The sequence below is a fragment of the Camellia sinensis genome, chromosome 1, assembly GCF_055761805.1.
Source record: "Camellia sinensis isolate YWXY chromosome 1, ASM5576180v1, whole genome shotgun sequence".
Classification (NCBI taxonomy): Eukaryota; Viridiplantae; Streptophyta; class Magnoliopsida; order Ericales; family Theaceae; genus Camellia; species Camellia sinensis.
The window spans coordinates 128,906,025-128,927,398 of record NC_138961.1 but is presented as its reverse complement, the minus strand read 5'-3'; the positions used below and the strand labels follow the sequence as shown (position 1 = coordinate 128,927,398).

At 39.6% G+C, this 21,374-nt stretch overlaps 1 pseudogene; it reads left to right on the top strand.

The window, feature by feature from the left end:
- Positions 1-240: 240 nt before the first annotated feature.
- The window catches only part of LOC114274970 (rust resistance kinase Lr10-like), a 44,326-nt pseudogene continuing 23,192 nt past the window's right edge, over positions 241-21,374 (top strand).

Below are 21,374 nucleotides of genomic sequence, written 5' to 3'. Positions count from 1 at the left end.
CTTTTAATACAAAAGAAATGTCCCTTAATGCAAAACAAGATAATATAAAATGAAATGCAGCAGTATAAAAGAAAACTTGAACATAAGTTTTGGAAATTAGGTGACAATGGAAGGATAAAAGAATATTTTCTTATTACTTCTTTGTCTACCTACACAGGAGTAATCCTAGCAGCAAGGACTTTATGTGCACCATGTGTGTTTGGATTTTTAATCTATTAGTTCAGGACAAGGCATTTATCAATGTTTGATAGCATTGAAGGTTTCCTACAAAGTCAAAATAATCTCACGCCTATTAGGTACTCATACTCGGATATCAAGAAGATGACCAAAGGTTTTAGGGACAAGTTGGGGGAAGGAGGCTATGGTTCTGTATCCAAAGGAAAGCTTCGAAGTGGCACTCTTGTGGTAGTTAAGATGTTAAGTAAGCCTAAATTTGATGGGCAAGAATTCATCAATTAAGTAGCCACCATAGGAAGGATTCATCATGTCAATGTGGTTCACCTAATTGGATTTTGTGCTGAGAGATCTAAGCGTGCTCTTATTTATGACTTCATGCCTAATGGGTCTCTTGAGAAGTATATCTTTTCTGGAAAAGGAAAAAATTCCTTAGTTTGTAAGCAAATGTATGAAATCTCTCTTGGAGTGGCGCGGGGGATTGAATATTTGCATTGTGACATGCAAATCCTGTATTTTGATATAAAGCCTCGCAACATTCTCCTTGATGAGAATTTCACTCCAAAAGTTTCTGACTTTGGGCTGGCAAAATCGTATCCAACAGTTGATAGTATTGTGCCTCTCACTGCAGCAAGAGGAACCATGGGTTACATGGCCCCAGAGTTGTTCTACAAAAACATTGGAGGTGTTTCATTTAAAGTTGACGATTATAGTTTTGGAATGTTATTGATGGAAATAGCAGCCAAGAGGAGGAATTGGAATGCATCAGCTAATTCAAGCCAAATTTATTTCCCTTCGTGGGTTTATGGCCAATTCATAGATGGAAAACACATAAAAATGGGAGAAACGACGAAGGAGGAGAGGGGAATGGTAAAGAAGATGATGGTAGTAGCTCTATGGTGCATACAAATGAAGCCTATTAACCGTTCTTCCATGAACAAAGTCGTAGAGAGGCTCCAAGGAAGTATTGAATTTCTTCAGATGCCTCCCAAAACTTTTATGCATCCACAGGCGATGTTGAGTGAGAATGGAAACGACATAGACCCTACCCAGTTGCCGATTCTATCAGGCGCTTGTATGGATTCCTTAACAATGGATATAAGTTTACGTTAAGTGTATTGCACCAAGAAACATTTATTTAGAGGCAACGCTGATACTCACCTGTATATCAAATTTTGTCTTTCAGCTCTCACTACACTTCAATCAGCATTCTCTGCCTCAAAAATCATGTGAGTTTGATTAAACGGGTTAATGTGTGTTTTTGAGTGGCCTTGGACTACTTAACTTGGTGGTCTCTTTTTGAATATGTATACCTGATTATAGAAATACAAAACCGAGGGTAATTTGTCCACTAAATGAATTTGTTTTATTTTCTTACGTGGCTTGTTGGAAATAGAGTATTACCTGTGAGGTTTAGATCATGAAGTATTACTATCCTTTGTTCAAGAAAGTCTTGCTACTCATTGAAAGCAAAAAATTGAGGAATTTTCCAACTAATTTCCCCATCTGTCACACATGTTCTCTATATTTTCGAGCATTGGGTATGATAAAAAACAATAGTCAATGAAAAACATTTTTCAAGGTCAACAAAAAAGCAAACTTATTTGGACAGAAATTGTTTTCAACTTTTAGAAGGCGGAAAGTATTTTTCCGGACTAAAATCCTATCGATGTCACCACACTACCAACGTTACTCACCACCACACCGCCACCATCACCGCCGCCGCTACCCCACAAAAGTTGCAAAACACAAGCATCTTGCTTCGCCGATGTTTTGGATGTCACGGCCGCTTGCTCCAATGTGTGCTCTTTTCAGCCTTCCTTTCTAAGTGAGTAAAATTTTCTGGTCCCTTAGCTTCTATTTGTTTCGACAAAAATATTTTTAATACTTTTTGATGTTTAGGATGTACAAAAAGTTAAATAAATTTACCGAGAAATATTTTACACCGAAAAGTGATTTCCAAAGAGAATTTTTGTACAAAAATTAAATTAGAATGCTGTGTTTGATGACAAATCTTTTCATTTTTTATTTGAAATGAATGTATATAAATTTGACTGCCATTTCTTTAGGAGCACACTACCGAGTTGAAAATGTCCAAAAAAGGTTTTTTTAAATTGTATATGTTGAAATTTATGTAATATTGATTGTTATTGATTGATATGTGTTTGATTACAAATTACAACTTCTATAAATAGAAAAGAAGGTGGTAGTAGGTGTAGTGTAGTGGAGGTGGTAGGTGAAGTGGGTGCTAGTGGAGATGGTAGGTGTGGAGAGGTGTAGTGTAGTGGATGGTAAATTCTAACAGCCCCCCGCAAACTCAAGGAGGATAGAAACTAACCAACTTGAGTTTGGAGAGAGGAACAAAACAAGAAAATACATAAAAATAAATAAAAAAATACAGAAAAATAAAAAAGATAGGAGACACTGTATGGTCGTGTCAGACCGTTGGTGAAGACTCTGAAAGGTGGTGCCATAACGTGGTAGAGGACACAGGATGGTGGTGTCATAACGTTGTAGAGGACACTGGATAGTGGTGTCATAACGGTGTAGAGGACACTGTAGGGTGGTGTCATAACGGTGTAGAGGACACTGTATGCTAACCGGAATCAAATGTCGGGACAGTTTATGGGGTCATGTCGGACCGTTGAAGATGCTAACCGGAATCAAATGTCGGGACAGTTTATGGGGTCATGTCGGACCGTTGAAGATGGCTAACCGGAATCAAATGTCGGGACAGTTTATAGGGTCATGTCGGACCGTTGGAAAAGTTGCACCCTCAAAAGGTGTGCCCAATTTTTCAAAAGGCGTGCCATCAAAAGGCGTGCCCACTTTATCAAAAGATGTGCCATGAAAAGGCGTGCCAATTTGTCGGGCGGCAAAAGGCGCGCGATGCGCGTGGCTGGCCCTGGCTATTTAAAACAAGGTTGAGGCGAAGGCTGTGCATACGAGTCTGAAACCTCTGAACGCTCGGAGAGCTTGTCTCTGCAAATCTCGAAACACCCGGAAACCAACCCTTCTCTGAAACACTTAGCAACTCAAAAACATGGCCTCTTCTTCCCGTCCAGTTACCCAGAACCTGCTCACGCTCTTTCCAGAACTGAACGAGCCCACAAGAGAAATAACTGGTGCGGTGGCCAGTGAACCGCAACCAAACACCTCTGGTTTTGCTCCATTGAACTTTCCGATGCGGTCGGTGGAGCAAAAAATGGCGATGCAAACTGATATTGAGGCTAATCAGTATACTCTGAAGTCATGCGTGGAAACCATGACGGCGGTCACAAATTTGTCGAACCGGCTGCAGAGTAGGACAAATGAGGTGCAGCATGTAAACTCCCAGCTGGCTCTGCTCCAACGCATGTATAAGGATGCGCGAGCAGAGATAAGCGTGCTAAGGGCAGAAAACAAGGAGCTGAAGCGGAAGGCCACTGTGATGTTCCGATTTGGAGGTCCTCCATATGCTGCAGTGGAGGAGTATGGGGGAGTGAACGTGCTCAGTGGACAAGGAAACACGGAGACCGGACTGGCACGGGACACCCAAGATAAAAGTAAGAAGAAGAGACCTGCAGTAGAATAGAGAAGGGAAAAGAAAAATCCCACGGTGGTTGTTTTGTTTGTATTTTTTTTTTTTTTTTTTTTGTGTAAAATGATGATCGGGGTGAGGCCCGATATGAATAAAATTTTGCAGTTCGTCTTCTTCCTCCGTTTTTTTTTTTTTTTTTTTTTTTAATAAAATAAATAAATAAATAAAAAAAAAATAAAAGAAAAGAGAAAAAGTGGAGCAACGGGGATGATAAGGTTTGGTGAGTGGAGAATAAAGAAAAGAAAAGAAAAGAAAGGGGTTCTGTTGTGTGATGGCCATGTGAAGCTGGTCATGTGATGGCCATGTGAGAATAATAAAAATAAGAAGAAAGAGAATGAGAAAGTGCGCAGTGTTCAGCAAAGTGGATGGTAAAATATTAAAATAGGTTGGTGTAGTGCAAGTGTGTGTGTGTATGTGTGCTTCATCTTTGAAAGCAGCCATAGATTGTCTATCCACGGGCTCAACAGGTAGGAGTGAGAAGAAGATGGTCTTTGGGTGGCCTCCGTCATGAACCGTCCGGCGAGATTCTCCAAGACAAGTCCAGCAGAGGCGGCGAAGAAAGCAAGGACGTGGGGAATGAAATGCCTCTCATCGGCAGGTAGAGTTGCGGCTGTGATGTGGTGCTTCCCGTGGCTGCTGTGGTGATGGCAGTGGTGGTGTCTGTGGCATGGTCGGCGTTGGCCAGAGGAGAAGGCGGCGGTGAAGTTTCGGTTCTGTCCGTGTTCTTCCTCGCTGAAGTTATGGCTTGATTCCATGTGGTGGATATGAGGCTTGAACAGGATTGTTTCGGACCAGGAAAAAAAAACAAGCTGGGTTTTGCCCAGAAAAGAGAGTTGCCGAGAGAGAGAGCAGCGGAGTGAAGGTATGTATAGAAAATAAGAGGAATAGGTTGAGGTCCGGCGGACGACTAAGGTGAGGTTGCCGTCCGCCGGTGAAGCGAAAAATATTAGGTTCTAAACCCGCTCTGATACCATGTTGAAATTTATGTAATATTGATTGTTATTGATTGATATGTGTTTGATTACAAATTACAACTTCTATAAATAGAAAAGAAGGTGGTAGTAGGTGTAGTGTAGTGGAGGTGGTAGGTGAAGTGGGTGCTAGTGGAGATGGTAGGTGTGGAGAGGTGTAGTGTAGTGGATGGTAAATTCTAACAGTATACAACAAGAGTGTTTGGTTATAGAGAAAGTTTTCGATGTTGGAATAGCTTGTTGCTTTTGTGATGTATAGTTTCTCTCATTTCAGTTCATGGGCGTGAGATTTAGGCCAAGTTTGGGAACACTCCAAAAAGCCAAAAAGCCAAAAAGTTACTCAAAAAGTTAAAAAGTTATCACTATTCACCAAAAGTCAACAATTACGGCTGCACAACTCCCAATTCTAATTTTCTCCTACAAATCAATTTTTACAATTTTTTATTACACATTTTTCCATAAAAAGTCAAAAAGTTAACCCAAACATTCATATTTTCAACCTCAACTTTTTAGTCTAAAAAGACAAAAAGTACACTTATTTAATCTTTCCAAACTTGACCTTACTCCCATTTTCCTTAGCTGTCAACTGTTCGATAAAATGTGTCAATGGATACCTGCTGTTATTTTGTTCATTGAGTATTTTTTTGAAATTTTGGACCTTTGAGGATAGAATTTAGGAGAATTTTGAACTGAAAAACAAATTTCTGGTTTTATGCTCTCTTAATAAAGGTTTGTTGAAAGTCTTTTTTCATGTCAATTATTTGAGGGTATTTTCTTGAATTTTTTTCCCAAGGATTGAGCCAAACACCGAAAAATAAAAAAATGATTAGTTTTTACTATATAAGGACATGAAAATTATGTTTTAAAGTAAAACATTTTACATTGGAGTATACGAACCTTTGAAGTTTATTCCAATTTCACACATCCTTGAGAGAAATAATTAAAGAAATATTTAAAATAAAATGAATGAAAATTTCAGTATAGAATGATATCATAGTACAGGGTTTGCCATTGGCATAGGTTAGAAAACTCAGGAGCTCCAAATTTTTACTCGAATTTAGGCCCTTTGATTCTTATATTAGGTGTAATTTTTTATTAGGTTTCAAATTAAAAATGATCCAATCCTAGATTATGCAAGTTAAGTTAGTAATTTTTGTAGTTAAAAATGCGAGGAGAATAATGTATAAATGATATTTTGCTACAATTTCTTCTTTATCTACTGTTATAGTTTTAGATTTTTTGATACACTTCTTTTTTTTTTCTTTCTTCTTATTGTAAATTGAATTGTGTGTTGTTTGTTTTCATCTTTCCTTTACTTGGTGTAAGTTTATCTCTTGGATGGATTTCTCTTTATATGTGCCGTTTGGTTACATTAATGGAAATTTATATTCTGATAAAAAAAAAAAATAGTGTAAATTAAATTTTGCTAACAATTTTCGTAGTTATATATGAAAGCAAAATTCACACATAAGTGACCGATTAATTTACCGTATTATAATAGATCTGAAGTAGTGGCTATAAATTCTAAGGCATATTGATGGAGATGCCATCAGGATAGAGCAAGAAGGCTGATAGTACACATTATTTCATTTTAATGATGGACAAGATAATGTTGTGAAAATTAAATACGGATGTGGTCGGCTTGATCTTTTTTAATTCCTAGTAGTTTTTGCAATTTTTGGTTGACTAACGTAATTTTTTCGCCAAAAATTTCAGGCAACTTGTGGAGCTTCATCCAGAGTGAGTATTCTTCCTCTGATTTCTAATCCTCTCAATGCTGAAGTTGTTTGCAAGACTATTGTTTGGTGCAACTTATTTGTGCTTAGGGTGTTCATGAATTAGATTGGTTCAGTTTTAGAGCAAACCAAAAATCAAATCGACTCTTACAATTCTTGAAAACTTGAAACCGTGATCGAATCGTTAAATCTATATAACCAATATGCTTTGATTTTACAACGTCTAAACATTTTAAGGTTAAATTCATTTTGCCTCCCTTGTGGTTTGAGACTGGAGCACTTTACTACCCCTTATCGTTCAAATATAGCCAAAAAAGTCCCATGTGATTTTGGATTAAAATCCTACCATTAATTTTTTAATCTAAACTAACGGATGGTGTATTATATACACCATATTATAGAGTGGGTTTTGTTTTCTAAAAAATTAGAATGAATTAATACAACAAAAGGACAATTTTATTCCCTTTCTCTCCAAACATAAAATTAGATTAATATGTTAATTAAAATAAAATAAAATAAAATAAAATAAAAATATAATTAAGAATTGATCTAAAATATAAAATATAATTAAGAACTGATTTAAAATATAAGAATTGATCTAAAATGTAATTAAAATAAAATTAGATTAACATGTTAGAAATTATAAAAAAATAATTAAGAATTTAGGATTGATTGTGATCTAAAATATAATTAAATTAAAATTGGATTAAAAAGTTAGTAATTACAATAAATAGTTAAATATTTAGGATTAATTGTGATATAAAATATAATTAAATTAGAATTAGAATACAAATTTAACAATTACAATAAATAATTAAGAATTTATAATTAATTGTGATTTAATTGAATTAATACTAGACGCTATAAATTATGTGTACAAGAGATGAGAGACAAAGAAAATAAGAAAAAATATAGAGTTTGAGGGTATTATAATCATTTTACATCTATAATTAACGGTGTTAATGGTTGCATTTTAATCCAAAATCACATGGGGGCATATGCCTATTTTTAAAAGACAGGGGGATAAAGTGCTATAAAATCATACCAGTGAAATGAATTTTGGCCAATATTTTATGTAACAAGAAATATGATATATATTATATAATTGTAAACAAACTAGCTATAATTAGTTTAATTGAGTTCATTAGAGTTTGACAATTTTACAATCAAGACTAGTGTTCAAAACTTACTAGCAACTTTTGTAACGCCCAAAAAATAACGTAATAAATGCAACCCAAATATGTGTTAATAACTACATAAATCAAAGTAAATAGTTCTTTCATTACATGAAGTTAAAGATACAAAAGAGTTTAACATAAATAAATGCCCTATTGGCTCACATCTTTTCAAGCCTTGACTTGGTTACAACAAAAGTGAGTTTCGCTCATTATATCTTAAGCCCTTGACTTTACAAAAATATATAATCAGAATAAGAAACTCTTAATCCCGAAAATCTCTCCCACGCTATTGCCTTGGTGGAGACGTTCCATCATTACCCGAAAATGTTTTTCCCAAATAGGGTGAGCCACAGCCCAGTAGGAATCATCTAATACAATATATGAGGTTTAGCAGAGATATAAGTACAAAGTGCATATACAATGCTTGGGGTAAAACTTTCACGAATGTATATACTCATAAGATATCAAATTCAAGTCTTAATCCATTTTCTTTCAATTCATATGCCGTTCACTTATATTTCTCAATTCATGAGTCAATTTCAATATTTCTCAACAACCAAACTAAGGTTACAACTCAATGTTTCAAATCATACAATACATACACATAAACACTTCAAACTTCCATTTCATGGATATTTTGTCCGCGGGCAGCCATCAAACGGGACCCTTGTAACGCCCTCAAAAATAAACCCATTAAATATAGATATATCATCAACATGCAATGTTAAAAAGGAAACAATTCATTATAACATTCATTAGAGTCTTACTAACTCAAAGCATTACATGTAACATCAATTTAAATGCCCTACAGGCTTACATCTTTCCAAGCCAACACTTGGACACAAAAGTATGAGTTCTAACTCAAATACAAATTAAGCCCTAGGCTTGAGTGTTTACATGTACTAACAAATAAAAATAAATAACTGAAAATAGTCTTCCAAGTCCTTCCAAGCTAAGTCCTTGGAGGTAGATTATCACCTGAACCTGAAAATGATGTTCCCATATAGGGTGAGCCACAGCCCAGTAGAAAAATACTAAACCAAATATAAGCATTGAATAAAGCTACAGCATTTAATAGATGGTCAACCAAGATAATCAATTACATCATTATACAGTCTCATGACACTAATGTCTAAAACACGTTTTACTTTCCAACATTATCAATATGGCTCAGAACCTGGCCAAACTTACAACAGTGAACTATATATATATATATCATATTCACATTCCTCCAATGTCAACAAACAATTGAGACTCAGGCTCAAATCAAAACACTTCATACTTCCAGTTTGATACACATTTTAGTGTTGTATCAATAAAACACTTCAATATAGATAAGCACACATAAAAGTGATGCTAATGGAGTCCATCCCCTATCTCCTCCCAAACAAAATTCGGTTTAGAGGTCCATCCCCTATCTTCCCCTAAACCGTGGAGTACATCCCCTATCTCCTCCCACACAAAACAATGTATGTAAACACATAACATATACAACACACAATCAATACACATAATGTCTGTATTAATTCAACAGTCAAAATTGATGACTTAAGCAATGATTAGTTTCAATTATCCCTAATCCACATGTAGTGTCTACAACAATCACGACTATCCTCCACCGATAGCCCAAAACAGTTATTTCTAGACTTGAAAATAAATATATCAACAATTCAATAGGTGAGTGATTTAAATTAACCAACTACACCATTTAATCAATGAATTCCCCAATTCCATGAATTTAACCAATTTCCCCAATTCCCTTAAGTTAATTATACATATTAATTAATTAATACAAGGGTTTTTCCCAAAATTATCAAAGTAACCCCAACATATCAATATACCAAAACTTAGAACAAAACTTATAGAATGGAGTAGGAAATCCCTACCTTGAAGCAAGAACTCGAATTGAGAAGATGACGAAAACCAAAGTGCTCCAAACCCAAGATTGTTCAGATTAAACGGAAGCCCTCGACCCACTCTATCTTTTTAACAAAGGACTTAGGGTAGAAATACACTCTAAGTAGATCAAACCTAAGAGAGAAGGTGTATAGGGAGAGGGAGAAGACGGTTCTAGGGTTTTAAAATAAAAAAGGAGATAAAAAATGATCCAGAAAGTCGGGTCTCGGATTTTTATACCAGTCGCCCCGCTCGAGCGTGGAAACCCCCGCTCGAGCGCCACTCATAGACTCCCGCTCGAGCGGCCAAACTTCCGCTCGAGCGGCGAATGCACACTCCCAGAAGTTTTTGCAGACAGGTCCCCGCTCGAGCGCCCAACTCCCCGCTCGAGCGTCACTCACGACTTCCCGCTCGAGCATCCAATCCCCCGCTCGAGCGGCCAACACTACACAAGACATATTGGATGGGTGTATTCCCCGCTCGAGCGTCCAAACCCCCGCTCGAGCGGACAAGCCAAAATCTAGGCAACTAGACTTGGTTCCTAAGCTCAACCAACCTGCTCCAAATCTTCCCAACACAACCCAAGACTCAAAATAAGGATTAAAGGGTGCAAACAACATACTCTCAACAACCAGCTCCACGGAACCTAAGTCTGTATATAACAAGAAAAAAAAAAGAAAACCGGGATCGCTATAACCTCCCCCCCTTAAAGAATTTCGTCCCCGAAATTAAGCATAAGTTTTCAAACAAAACAGGTTTTCCTTAATTTCCAACAATATGACATTACGATATTTAAACAATCTGACCCAACACCGGTCATTCCATCTCTTATCAAAAGGCATCACGCAATATATAAAACCACATATATTTCAATTTGTATTATCAATATGCATTCCCTTTCAATTCAACAACATTTTCTACATACACAATATTCCATTAAACTTCCATTATAAGGCAAGTTTCAAAATGCTTCTATCAATCAAAAACATAAACCATGTTTCACAACCTAAGTTATATTCAATACACTTAAGGTCTAATATTACAAATAAACAACATATGCTCAAGCATCTATAAACAGATCCGGATATTTCTTGCGGACTTCCAACTCACGTTCCCAAGTGGCTTCCTCCACTCCGTGATGCTTCCAAAGAAATTTTACCAAAGGGATGGTTTTGCCTCGCAAAACTTGGTCCCGCTTATCCAAGACCCTAATCGGTCTCTCCTCATACGAGGCATCCTCGTCAACTACTAAATCGGTCCAATCCAACACATGTGATGGATCCGGCTCATACTTCCGAAGCATACTCACATGAAACACATCATGTACCCCAGACAACTGCGGTGGTAAAGCTAAACGATAAGCAGCCTCGCCGATCCTCTCAAGGATCTCAAAAGGACCAATGAACCGAGGGGACAACTTCCCGCTCTTCCCAAACCTCATCAATCCCCGCCTAGGTGATATCTTCAGAAAGATATGATCACCCACCTCAAACACCAAAGGTCTCCTCCTACGGTCGGCATATGATTTCTGACGACTCTGGGCTGTAACAAGCCTCCTACGGATAAGCTCAACTTTCTCTGTCGTTTCCTTTACCAATTCCGGACCCAACAAAGGTGCATCGCCCACCTCGGCCCAGCAGACTGGAGACCTACACGATCGGCCGTACAAGGCCTCAAACGGTGCCATACCGATACTAGACTGGAAACTATTGTTGTAGGCAAACTCCACCAAAGGCAAGTGTCTCTCCCATGACCCACTAAAGTCAAGAACACAACCCCGAAGCATATCTTCAAGGATTTGGATAGTACGCTCGGACTGCCCGTCAGTCTGAGGATGATAAGCCGTACTAAAGGTCAATTTAGTGCCCAAGGCACTCTGCAAACTCTGCCATAACCTAGCAGTAAAACGAGGGTCTCTATCTGAGACGATCGTCACTGGGACCCCGTGCAATCTCACTATGTCCCGAATATACAAGTCGGCAAGATGATCTATCGAATCTCTCACGCGCATAGGAATGAAGTGTGCCGACTTAGTCAACCGGTCTACAACCACCCAAATAGCATCACTACCCCGCTGAGTCCTCGGAAGACCTACAACGAAGTCCATAGTGACATGCTCCCACTTCCACTCGGCAATAGGCAAGGGTTGTAACAAACCCGATGGCCTCTGATGTTCAGCCTTCACTTGCTGACAAATAAGGCACTTAGATACGAAAACTGCCACATCCCTCTTCATACCCCGCCACCAGAGCTGGCAACCCAAATCCTGATACATCTTAGTGCCTCCTGGATGCACCGCAAGGCGTGAATGATGAAACTCTCGGAGTACCTCCTCTCGACAAGACTCCGGCACGAACAGACGGTCTCGGTATCTCACACTCAGGTCGGGATACACCGTCAAACCCTTCTCAACCTTCCCACCGGAAATCTTCTCACGGAGGGTTTCTACCTCAAGGTCACTCCTCTGAGCCTCTAACACTCGAGTCACGAGTGTAGGCTGTACAACAACAGAAAACAAGGCCGCAGCCTCAACGGATTCGCCCAGAAGTAAATTAAACTCCCCAAGTGCATCCAACATCTCCCATTCTCGGATGGCTATACTAGCTATGTCACCAACAGGTTTCCTGCTAAGGGCATCGGCCACCACATTGGCCTTTCCCGGATGATAATGCAACTCAAAGTCATAATCCTCTATGAACTCCATCCACCTCCTCTGCCTCAAGTTCAAGTCTTTCTGTGTAAACAAATATTTCAGACTCTTATGATCCGAGAATACCTCGAATCTCTCACCATAAAGATAATGCCTCCAAATCTTCAAGGCAAATATCACAGCTGCTAACTCTAGATCATGCGTAGGGTAATTCTGCTCGTGAATTTTCAACTGACGTGAGCCATAGGCAACTACTTTCCCTTCTTGCATTAACACACAACCCAAACCCTCTCGTGAGGCGTCACAATAGACTGCATAACCCAACCCTCTTTCTGGAATAATCAATACTGGAGCGGTGGTCAGTCTAACTTTCAACTCCTGGAACGACTTTTCACAAGTCTCACTCCATACAAATTTGACTCTCTTCCGAGTCAATCTAGTCAAAGGCGAAGCTAATCTGGAGAAATCTTTCACAAACCGACGATAATACCCAGCTAACCCTAGAAAACTGCGGATCTCAAACACACTCTTAGGCTGTGTCCAATCTTGCACTGCCTCAGTCTTGGATGTATCAACCGACACTCCTTCCCCAGAAACTACATGGCCTAAGAACTTGACCTCCTCTAGCCAGAACTCACACTTCCTAAACTTAGCATAAAGCTTATGGGCTCTAAGTAACTCAAGCACCACTCTCAAGTGTTCCTCGTGCTCTTCCTCTGAAGGTGAATAGATAAGGATGTCGTCCACGAAGACGACTACAAAACGATCTAAAAATTCCCGGAATATCCGATTCATCAAATCCATAAATACTGCCGGTGCATTGGTGAGCCCAAATGGCATCACCAAAAACTCATAGTGGCCATACCGCGTACGGAATGCGTTCTTCGGAATATCCTCCTCCCTAACTCTTAACTGATGATAACCCGATCTCAAGTCTATCTTCGAGAAACAACGGGAACCTTTCAACTGATCGAACAGATCATCTATACGAGGCATAGGGTACTTATTCTTAACCGTAGCCCGATTCAATTTCCGGTAATCTATACAAAGTCTCAAAGCACCACCTTTCTTTTTAACAAAGAGGGTCGGTGCTCCCCACGGCGAAACACTAGGACATATATATCCCTTGTCTAGTAACTCCTGGAGCTGAATCTTCAACTCAACTAACTCGGCTGGGGCAAAACGATAAGGTGCCATAGAAATCGGCGCCGTGCCGGGCACTAGGTCAATAGAGAATTCAATCTCTCGATGCGGTGGCAAACCAACAAGATCCTCGGGAAAGACGTCCGAGTACTCACAAACTACCCTTGGCAACACAATCTGATTCTCATCATCCTCACTAATCGAAAGGTTAGCAAGTAGACCACTAAGCTCACTTCGTCCTCGCGGAACATACCCCGGTGGCAACACATTACCAACCCGGTCCCCCAGAAAATGAAAATACTCTCCGCTCACGGTACAACAAGTGACCCTCTGGCGGTAGCAATCAATAACTGCCCGGTATGACGATAACCAGTCCATACCCAAAATAACATCAAAACCCCTAATAGGCATAACTACAAAGGAAAATGGGATTCTATGATAATCAACCTCTATATCACAACCCCTAACACCTTGTTTCAAAATTAATTCACCCCCAAGAGGTGACACTACACAAATAGGAGATGCTAACTGTGCTAACTCCAACTCCAAAATAGATGCAAATGCAGCAGACACAAAGGAATGAGATGCACCCGTATCAATCAAAACATTAGCAACCGAGTTGCAAAACAAGAAGGTACCTCTCACAACTGATGGTGCCGGCACAAGATCCTGCGCGGTAACAGCATACACGCGCCCAGACGACCTCTGATCAACCTGCTCACCCCTAGGAGCATAAGATTGCTGCACCGATTGAGACGATGAAGCCCCCTGATTGGCCCTCGAGGCCTGACCCGACTGAGCTGGCTGCTGACCCTGAATCGACCTTAAACCAGATGCACCAGGTGTGCTACCCAACTGCGGGCAATACCTCTTCATATGCCCCGGCTGACCACACTGATAACACGAGAGTGGCTAGCCTCTACCCTGGCTCTGGCTCTGAGATCGAGCCGCAGATGATGCTGCTCTCTGCACTCCTCCCCTTTGAGGACAAACTGGAGACTTGTGGCCCAGCTGGCCACACTTGAAACAGGTAATGTCTCCCTGACTGCCTTTCCCCGAACTAGCACTTGGCACAGGAAAAGTCGATCTAGAAAAGCTACCCTGAGACTGCTGAGGATTAAAACCTTTCTGTCTCCTACCATCACTCTGACCATCCTGACTCCTCTTGGAGCCCTTCTGTCCTTCCTCCTCCTCCTGCATCATGATTTCCATGTGGGCTGCAGCATCAACCATATGCCCATAATCTTGAATCATAGCTTCCCCAACTCTCAGCTTGAGGCCACGCCTCAACTTCTTCTCAAACTCGATACAACGGCGTTCCTCAGACGCCACCAACTCAGGTGCAAACCTGGACAAACTAGTAAATGCAGCCTCAAACTCAGCTACTGAAGAGCTCGCCTGTTTAAGCTGGCAGAACTGGTCTCTCAGCTTCTCCCTAACTGCTGGAGATAAGAACTTTTCCTGGAAAACATTAACAAAAGCCTCCCATGTACCTCCTATACGACCCTTAGTAAACTTCCACCACTGACCCGCATCCCCCTTCAACTGGAAAGATGCCAAGGTCACTTTCAACCCCTCGTCTTCGATGCCAAGCATCTCAAACGTCTTCGTTGTCTGTTCGAGCCATTCATCTGCCTTAAGCGGCTCTTTAGGATCACCCACAAATTCATCCGGATTAGACCGGAAGAACTCCCTCTTCAGAAAGGAAGGTCCTGCATCTGCAGCAACATCCCGAGCTTGATTCTCAGCTCTGAGAATGCCTACTGACTCCCTGAATGCCCCTGCTATCTCTCGGGCTAAAGCGCCCATAGCCTGCTGGCCTACTGGCTCGGCCACATTGGCCTGGCCAATTCCCTCATGGACTGCTGGAATCTCCTCTGGCACAGGCACCTCCTGCCTAACCGGCCTACCACGCCTACCGCGTCCTCGTCCTTGTCCTGACATCCTAATAAAGGAAACAAAGATGTTAGCACATTAATAAATGTGCCGAAGCTAAACACTCACGTCCTAATGCATGGGACAACAATAATTCATTCTACGTAAGCACATAATCACATAAGCACTTACGAATTTCATTCCTGGATAATGATAGTCCCAATGCGTTACTATAGTTCCGGTTGGAAGCAGCAATGATCAAGTGCCTTTCCAACAAGACTACTAGAAACTCAAGGGTCCATTCAACATCCAAGAAACTACATGCCATACCCACATAATCACATAAACATGTTATCACATAAGCATATAACATTACACTAAGTCTCTATCAAATGAGACGAACCCAATGTGATACTAATCACTTCCCACGTACCCAAAGTATTCAAACCCGGTACGCTCTGATACCAAGTTGTAACGCCCTAAAAAATAAACCCATTAAATATAGATATATCATCAACATGCAATGTTAAAAAGGAAACAATTCATTATAACATTCATTAGAGTCTTACTAACTCAAAGCATTACATGTAACATCAATTTAAATGCCCTACAGGCTTACATCTTTCCAAACCAACACTTGGACACAAAAGTATGAGTTCTAACTCAAATACAAATTAAGCCCTAGGCTTGAGTGTTTACATGTACTAACAAATAAAAACAAATAACTGAAAATAGTCTTCCAAGTCCTTCCAAGCTAAGTCCTTGGAGGTAGATTATCACCTGAACCTGAAAATGATGTTCCCATATAAGGTGAGCCACAGCCCAGTAGAAAAATACTAAACCAAATATAAGCATTGAATAAAGCTACAGCATTCAATAGATGGTCAACCAAGATAATCAATTACATCATTATACAGTCTTATGACACTAATGTCTAAAACACGTTTTACTTTCCAACATTATCAATATGGCTCAGAACCTGGCCAAACTTACAACAGTGAACTATATATATATATATATATATATCATATTCACATTCCTCCAATGTCAACAAACAATTGAGACTCAGGCTCAAATCAAAACACTTCATACTTCCAGTTTGATACACATTTTAGTGCTGTATCAATAAAACACTTCAATATAGATAAGCACACATAAAAGTGATGCTAATGGAGTCCATCCCCTATCTCCTCCCAAACAAAATCCGGTTTAGAGGTCCATCCCCTATCTTCCCCTAAACCGTGGAGTACATTCCCTATCTCCTCCCACACAAAACAATGTATGTAAACACACAACATATACAACACACAATCAATACACATAATGTCTGTATTAATTCAACAGTCAAAATTGATGACTTAAACAATGATTAGTTTCAGTTATCCCTAATCCACATGTAGTGTCTACAACAATTACGACTATCCTCCACCGATAGCCCAAAACAGTTATTTCTAAACTTGAAAATAAATATATCAACAATTCAATAGGTGAGTGATTTAAATTAACCAACTACACCATTTAATCAATGAATTCCCCAATTCCATGAATTTAACCAATTTCCCCAATTCCCTTAAGTTAATTATACATATTAATTAATTAATACAAGGGTTTTTCCCAAAATTATCAAAGTAACCCCAACATATCAATATACCAAAACTTAGAACAAAACTTATAGAATGGAGTAGGAAATCCCTTCCTTGAAGCGAAGAACTCGAATGGAGAAGATGACGAAAACCAAAGTGCTCCAAACCCAAGATTGTTCAGATTAAACGGAAGCCCTCGACCCACTCTATCTTTTTAACAAAGGACTTAGGGTAGAAATACACTCTAAGTAGATCAAACCTAAGAGAGAAGGTGTGTAGGGAGAGGGAGAAGACGGTTCTAGGGTTTTAAAATAAAAAAGGAGATGAAAAATGATCCAGAAAGTTGGGCCTCGGATTTTTATACCAGTCGCCCCGCTCGAGCGTGGAAACCCCCGCTCGAGCGCCACTCACAGACTCCCGTTCGAGCGGCCAAACTCCCGCTCGAGCGGCGAATGCACACTCCCAGAAGTTTTTGCAGACAGGTCCCCGCTCGAGCGCCCAACTCCCCGCTCGAGCGTCACTCACGACTTCCCGCTCGAGCGTCCAATCCCCCGCTCAAGCGGCCAACACTACACAAGACATATTGGATGGGTGTATTCCCCGCTCGAGCGTCCAAACCCCCGCTCGAGCGGACAAGCCAAAATCTGGGCAACTAGACTTGGTTCCTAAGCTCAACCAACATGCTCCAAATCTTCCCAACACAACCCAATACTCAAAATAAGGATTAAAGGGTGCAAACAACATACTCTCAACAACCAGCTCCACGGAACCTAAGTCTGTATATAACAAGAAAAAAAAAAGAAAACCGGGATCGCTATTACCCTTGTAAACGTAGGCTATACAAGCACCACAATTGCCATTTTACGGATATTTCATCCGCGGGCTAGGCACCCATGTATAATTTTGGGACTTTCACCCTGGACACTCCGGCCAACTTAATTATAATGGAGTTCATCATTTTTCTCCTCCCAAACAATCATTCATACATATGCAATGTATATAAACACAAAATCAAACAATAGAGTACATCCTCTTTTCACTCCCAAATAATCATGCATGTACAATGTATATAGACATGGCCATATTCAATGACAATCATCAAAAGATTAGTTTTAATTCGCCTAATCCACATGCCATTTCTACAACCATCAAAGCTATCTTCCACCGATAGCCCAATACAATTATATCTAAACAGATATTCAATCTCAAACTAATAGTTTATTCCACACATCCAAAGGTGTGAAGTAATACATATTCAATTCCACCATTTATATCGAAAATCATCCAATTTCACATTTTCAATGTAAATTTCAATTATTTATACAAAATAGCAATTTGATTCAATTAGGGCAAAAACTCCCTTTTCCCAAATATCAACCCCCAAGTACCAAAATCCAACACAACATGAACATATTTTCAGCCTCCAAACTTATTTATTCCATATTCACCAAAAACCCCTCTTTTTCACTTCACTCCAAAACCCTAGATTTGATAAACTACTCCCAAATTCCACCATTGTTACACAATAACAATTAACTAAGCTAAAAACCATATGAGAGTTTAGAAAAATCCCTACCTCAAAGGAAGAAGATGAGCCAAGCAAGAGTGAGACTCCAAGAACGATGAAACCCACTTTTAATCGGATCAAAATGAAGATCTTGATGCATTCTACCTTTTTCTCAAAGGCACTAGGGTGGAAATCCCAACGGATCTAGATGAAATCTTAGAAAGAATGTGTATATCTAGGTTTTTGGAAAGTTTTAAAGAGAGAGAGAGAGAGTAGAAAAAGTGATTCAAAATGTCATTTTCACGGACTGTTATACACGCAATTCACTTGAGCATGGAAAGTGACGCTCGAGCGTCAAACACAAGGTTCCGCTCGAGCGTAGGATATGTATTTTCATAAGTTTTGTAGACGAAGGACCCCGCTCATGCGTGAGACTGGACGCTCAAGCGTCCAATGCATTTTCCTAGTATTTGCAGAACTGCAAAAATGCTGAAAGTTGACAAATCCCACTTGAGTGCAAGAATGGCCACTTGAGCAGAGGAGTAAAATTTGTGAAGCCCGCTCGAGCGCAAGAATGCCCGCTCGAGCGGAGGAGCCAAAATCTGGGCAACAAAAGTTTGGAAAAACAAGCAACCAACCTGTTCCAAACGCACAACTACAACCCGAAAACCAAAATATGGGGGAAACAAGATATGAATAATCATTCTAAACCATACCAACCCGAGTCTAGAATGCAATAGATAACGAGTCAAAACCAGAATCGCTATAACTTCTATATTCTTACTTTTACATACAAAAGTATTATATAATAAAAAATATATATAACATGATTCAATTTGATTTAGAATTGTAACCAAAACCTTAGAACTAAGAATTGAACCAATTTGAAAGGTTTAACCATTTTCAAAACTGGAGTCTGTATTAAAACTAATAACAATCAAACCAAACTAACAGTTTGGATCAGATTGGATTAGTTTATCGGTTCCACCAATTTTATTTTTTATTTTTTAAATACCTCGAATTGGTGATGCTTATAATTTTTTTTTTTAATTTAAAAATTTGTCAAAGTATTTCGTATAGCTTTTACCCATGGCTTATGAGGTATAAATAGCTCAAATAAATTGAAAAAACTAATTAGCTGGAAGAAAGAGGATAGATGTTTTTAGTTTCTGATTTTTTATTATCAATTTTTAACAAGTTGGCCACCATGACTCTCATAAGAGTTTAATCCCAAGGGGGGAGGTCATGGGCTTAACTCTCCCTAAGGGAGAGTTGAATTAGGAGGCATGCACTTGGCACTTTACAACAATGGGAAGATTAACTTCCATAGGTACTAATCTAATAACTAACAACTAACAACAAACTTTTCCTGACTAAAAAAAAAAATTCACTTTTCACTTAGCAAATTTGTACCAAGTAGGCCCTTAAGTGGTGGAGAAAACATTTTGCAAGGGGTCTTGAATTGATATCTTGCCAAGTTCTACTCTAAATATTGGCATACTTCCTCTTGGAATGTGCTTTCTTTGCTGTTGGATGCAATAAGCCTATGTTTTGTTAGAAATCCTACTCAAATATTTGTATGAAAAAACAAAAACTTTAGGTTGGTCACATTGTCAGGTCAATGGTTCCAATATAAGATGTTCAAAGTGATTGGAAAACTATTGCATTTCTCATTGCTTTCTAAGATGCCTTCAATCACTAGATAGAATGATTTATGGAACTTATTGTATGCTTTGCTAGGCTTATTTGCTCTTCTTATCACTTTATTTTTTCTTCTTAGTCACAATGCTGAATCTATGTTCATTTTTCTTATAGCTCAAATCTTCCTCTTGCTGGTTATCATAGGTACGACCTGTTATATTTTGTATTTATTCTATTTAGTGAACACTATGAAAAGTTATATAATTCAAAGGAAATGGCCCTTGATACAAAAGAAAATAGTATAAAATGAAATGCAGCATTAGAAAAGAAAATTTGAACATAATTTCTTGCAAATTAGGTGATGACGGTTCTTTGTCTACCTTCATAGGACAATCCTAGCAAGACTTGATGTGTGCCATGTGTTGGAAATGGTTATAAAATTCTGGATAAAACCAGAATTTTTTCCTAAGTTTGGTCTATTTTTTAGGTGGGCTCCGTGCGTCGATTTTCATGGGTCAAAGTGGTAACGCGTTCTATGCCGCATTGTGATTCACGTGGTATATTTGGTTGCTCAAAACCATTACCGAGTGAATGGGAAATTGAAACCAAAGTGTGCTCCATGGAAATGGAGTTTTGGTGGAAATTCCTTAAGGTTGTAAAATGGCTTGTCCCACATTGATTTGGTGGGAAGTTTTGAATGGGTTTATAAGGCTTGGGTTTGGTACTTGGGGTGTGCCCCAAGGGGTACCCAAGTGTTTTAGAGGGAGAGGTTATGGGCAAAATGGGCTAGACTCATTGGACTCAAAAATCACCACACACGCGCCGCCGCCGTCCGTCCGGTCGGGCGGGTTAGGCTTGGGCGCGTGGTGTGAGGTTGGGCTTGTTTGGCCCAATACTAATCTTTTTGGGCCAAAAACATTTGAATTTAATTTTATTTTTATAGCGATCCCGGGTTTACCCTTGTTCTACAGTGATCCGGACATATGTCCGCGGATGTTGGTAGTTGGTTATTATCGTGTTTACATTCCTTTTTCTTCATATTTGAGTTATAGGATGTGTTAGGCAGGTTTGTTACAGGTTGGTTGTGTTCGGGAGCCTAGTGTTGCTGCCCAGAATTTTGGACCTTCGCTCGAGCGAGGAGTTGGTCGCTCGAGCGAGAGTGGGGTTCGTGTTTGGTGGGTCGAGCCAGAGTGGCTCGCTCGAGCGAGCGGTTGCACCTGGTTCTGGACCTGAGAGTTGCCTTTCTTGGCTCGAGCGAGCTTCCTTCGCTCGAGCGGTCTGGGTTTTTCTTCGCTCGACCGAGAATTTCTTGGCTCGAGCGAGAGTTTTCTGTATCTGGTCGCTCGAGCGACCAAGTCTTCGCTCGAGCGAGAGTGTTTTATATCAGCGGACAGTAGCGGTTTTGAGCTTCAGTTTTTCACTTCTTTTTTTGATCAAACC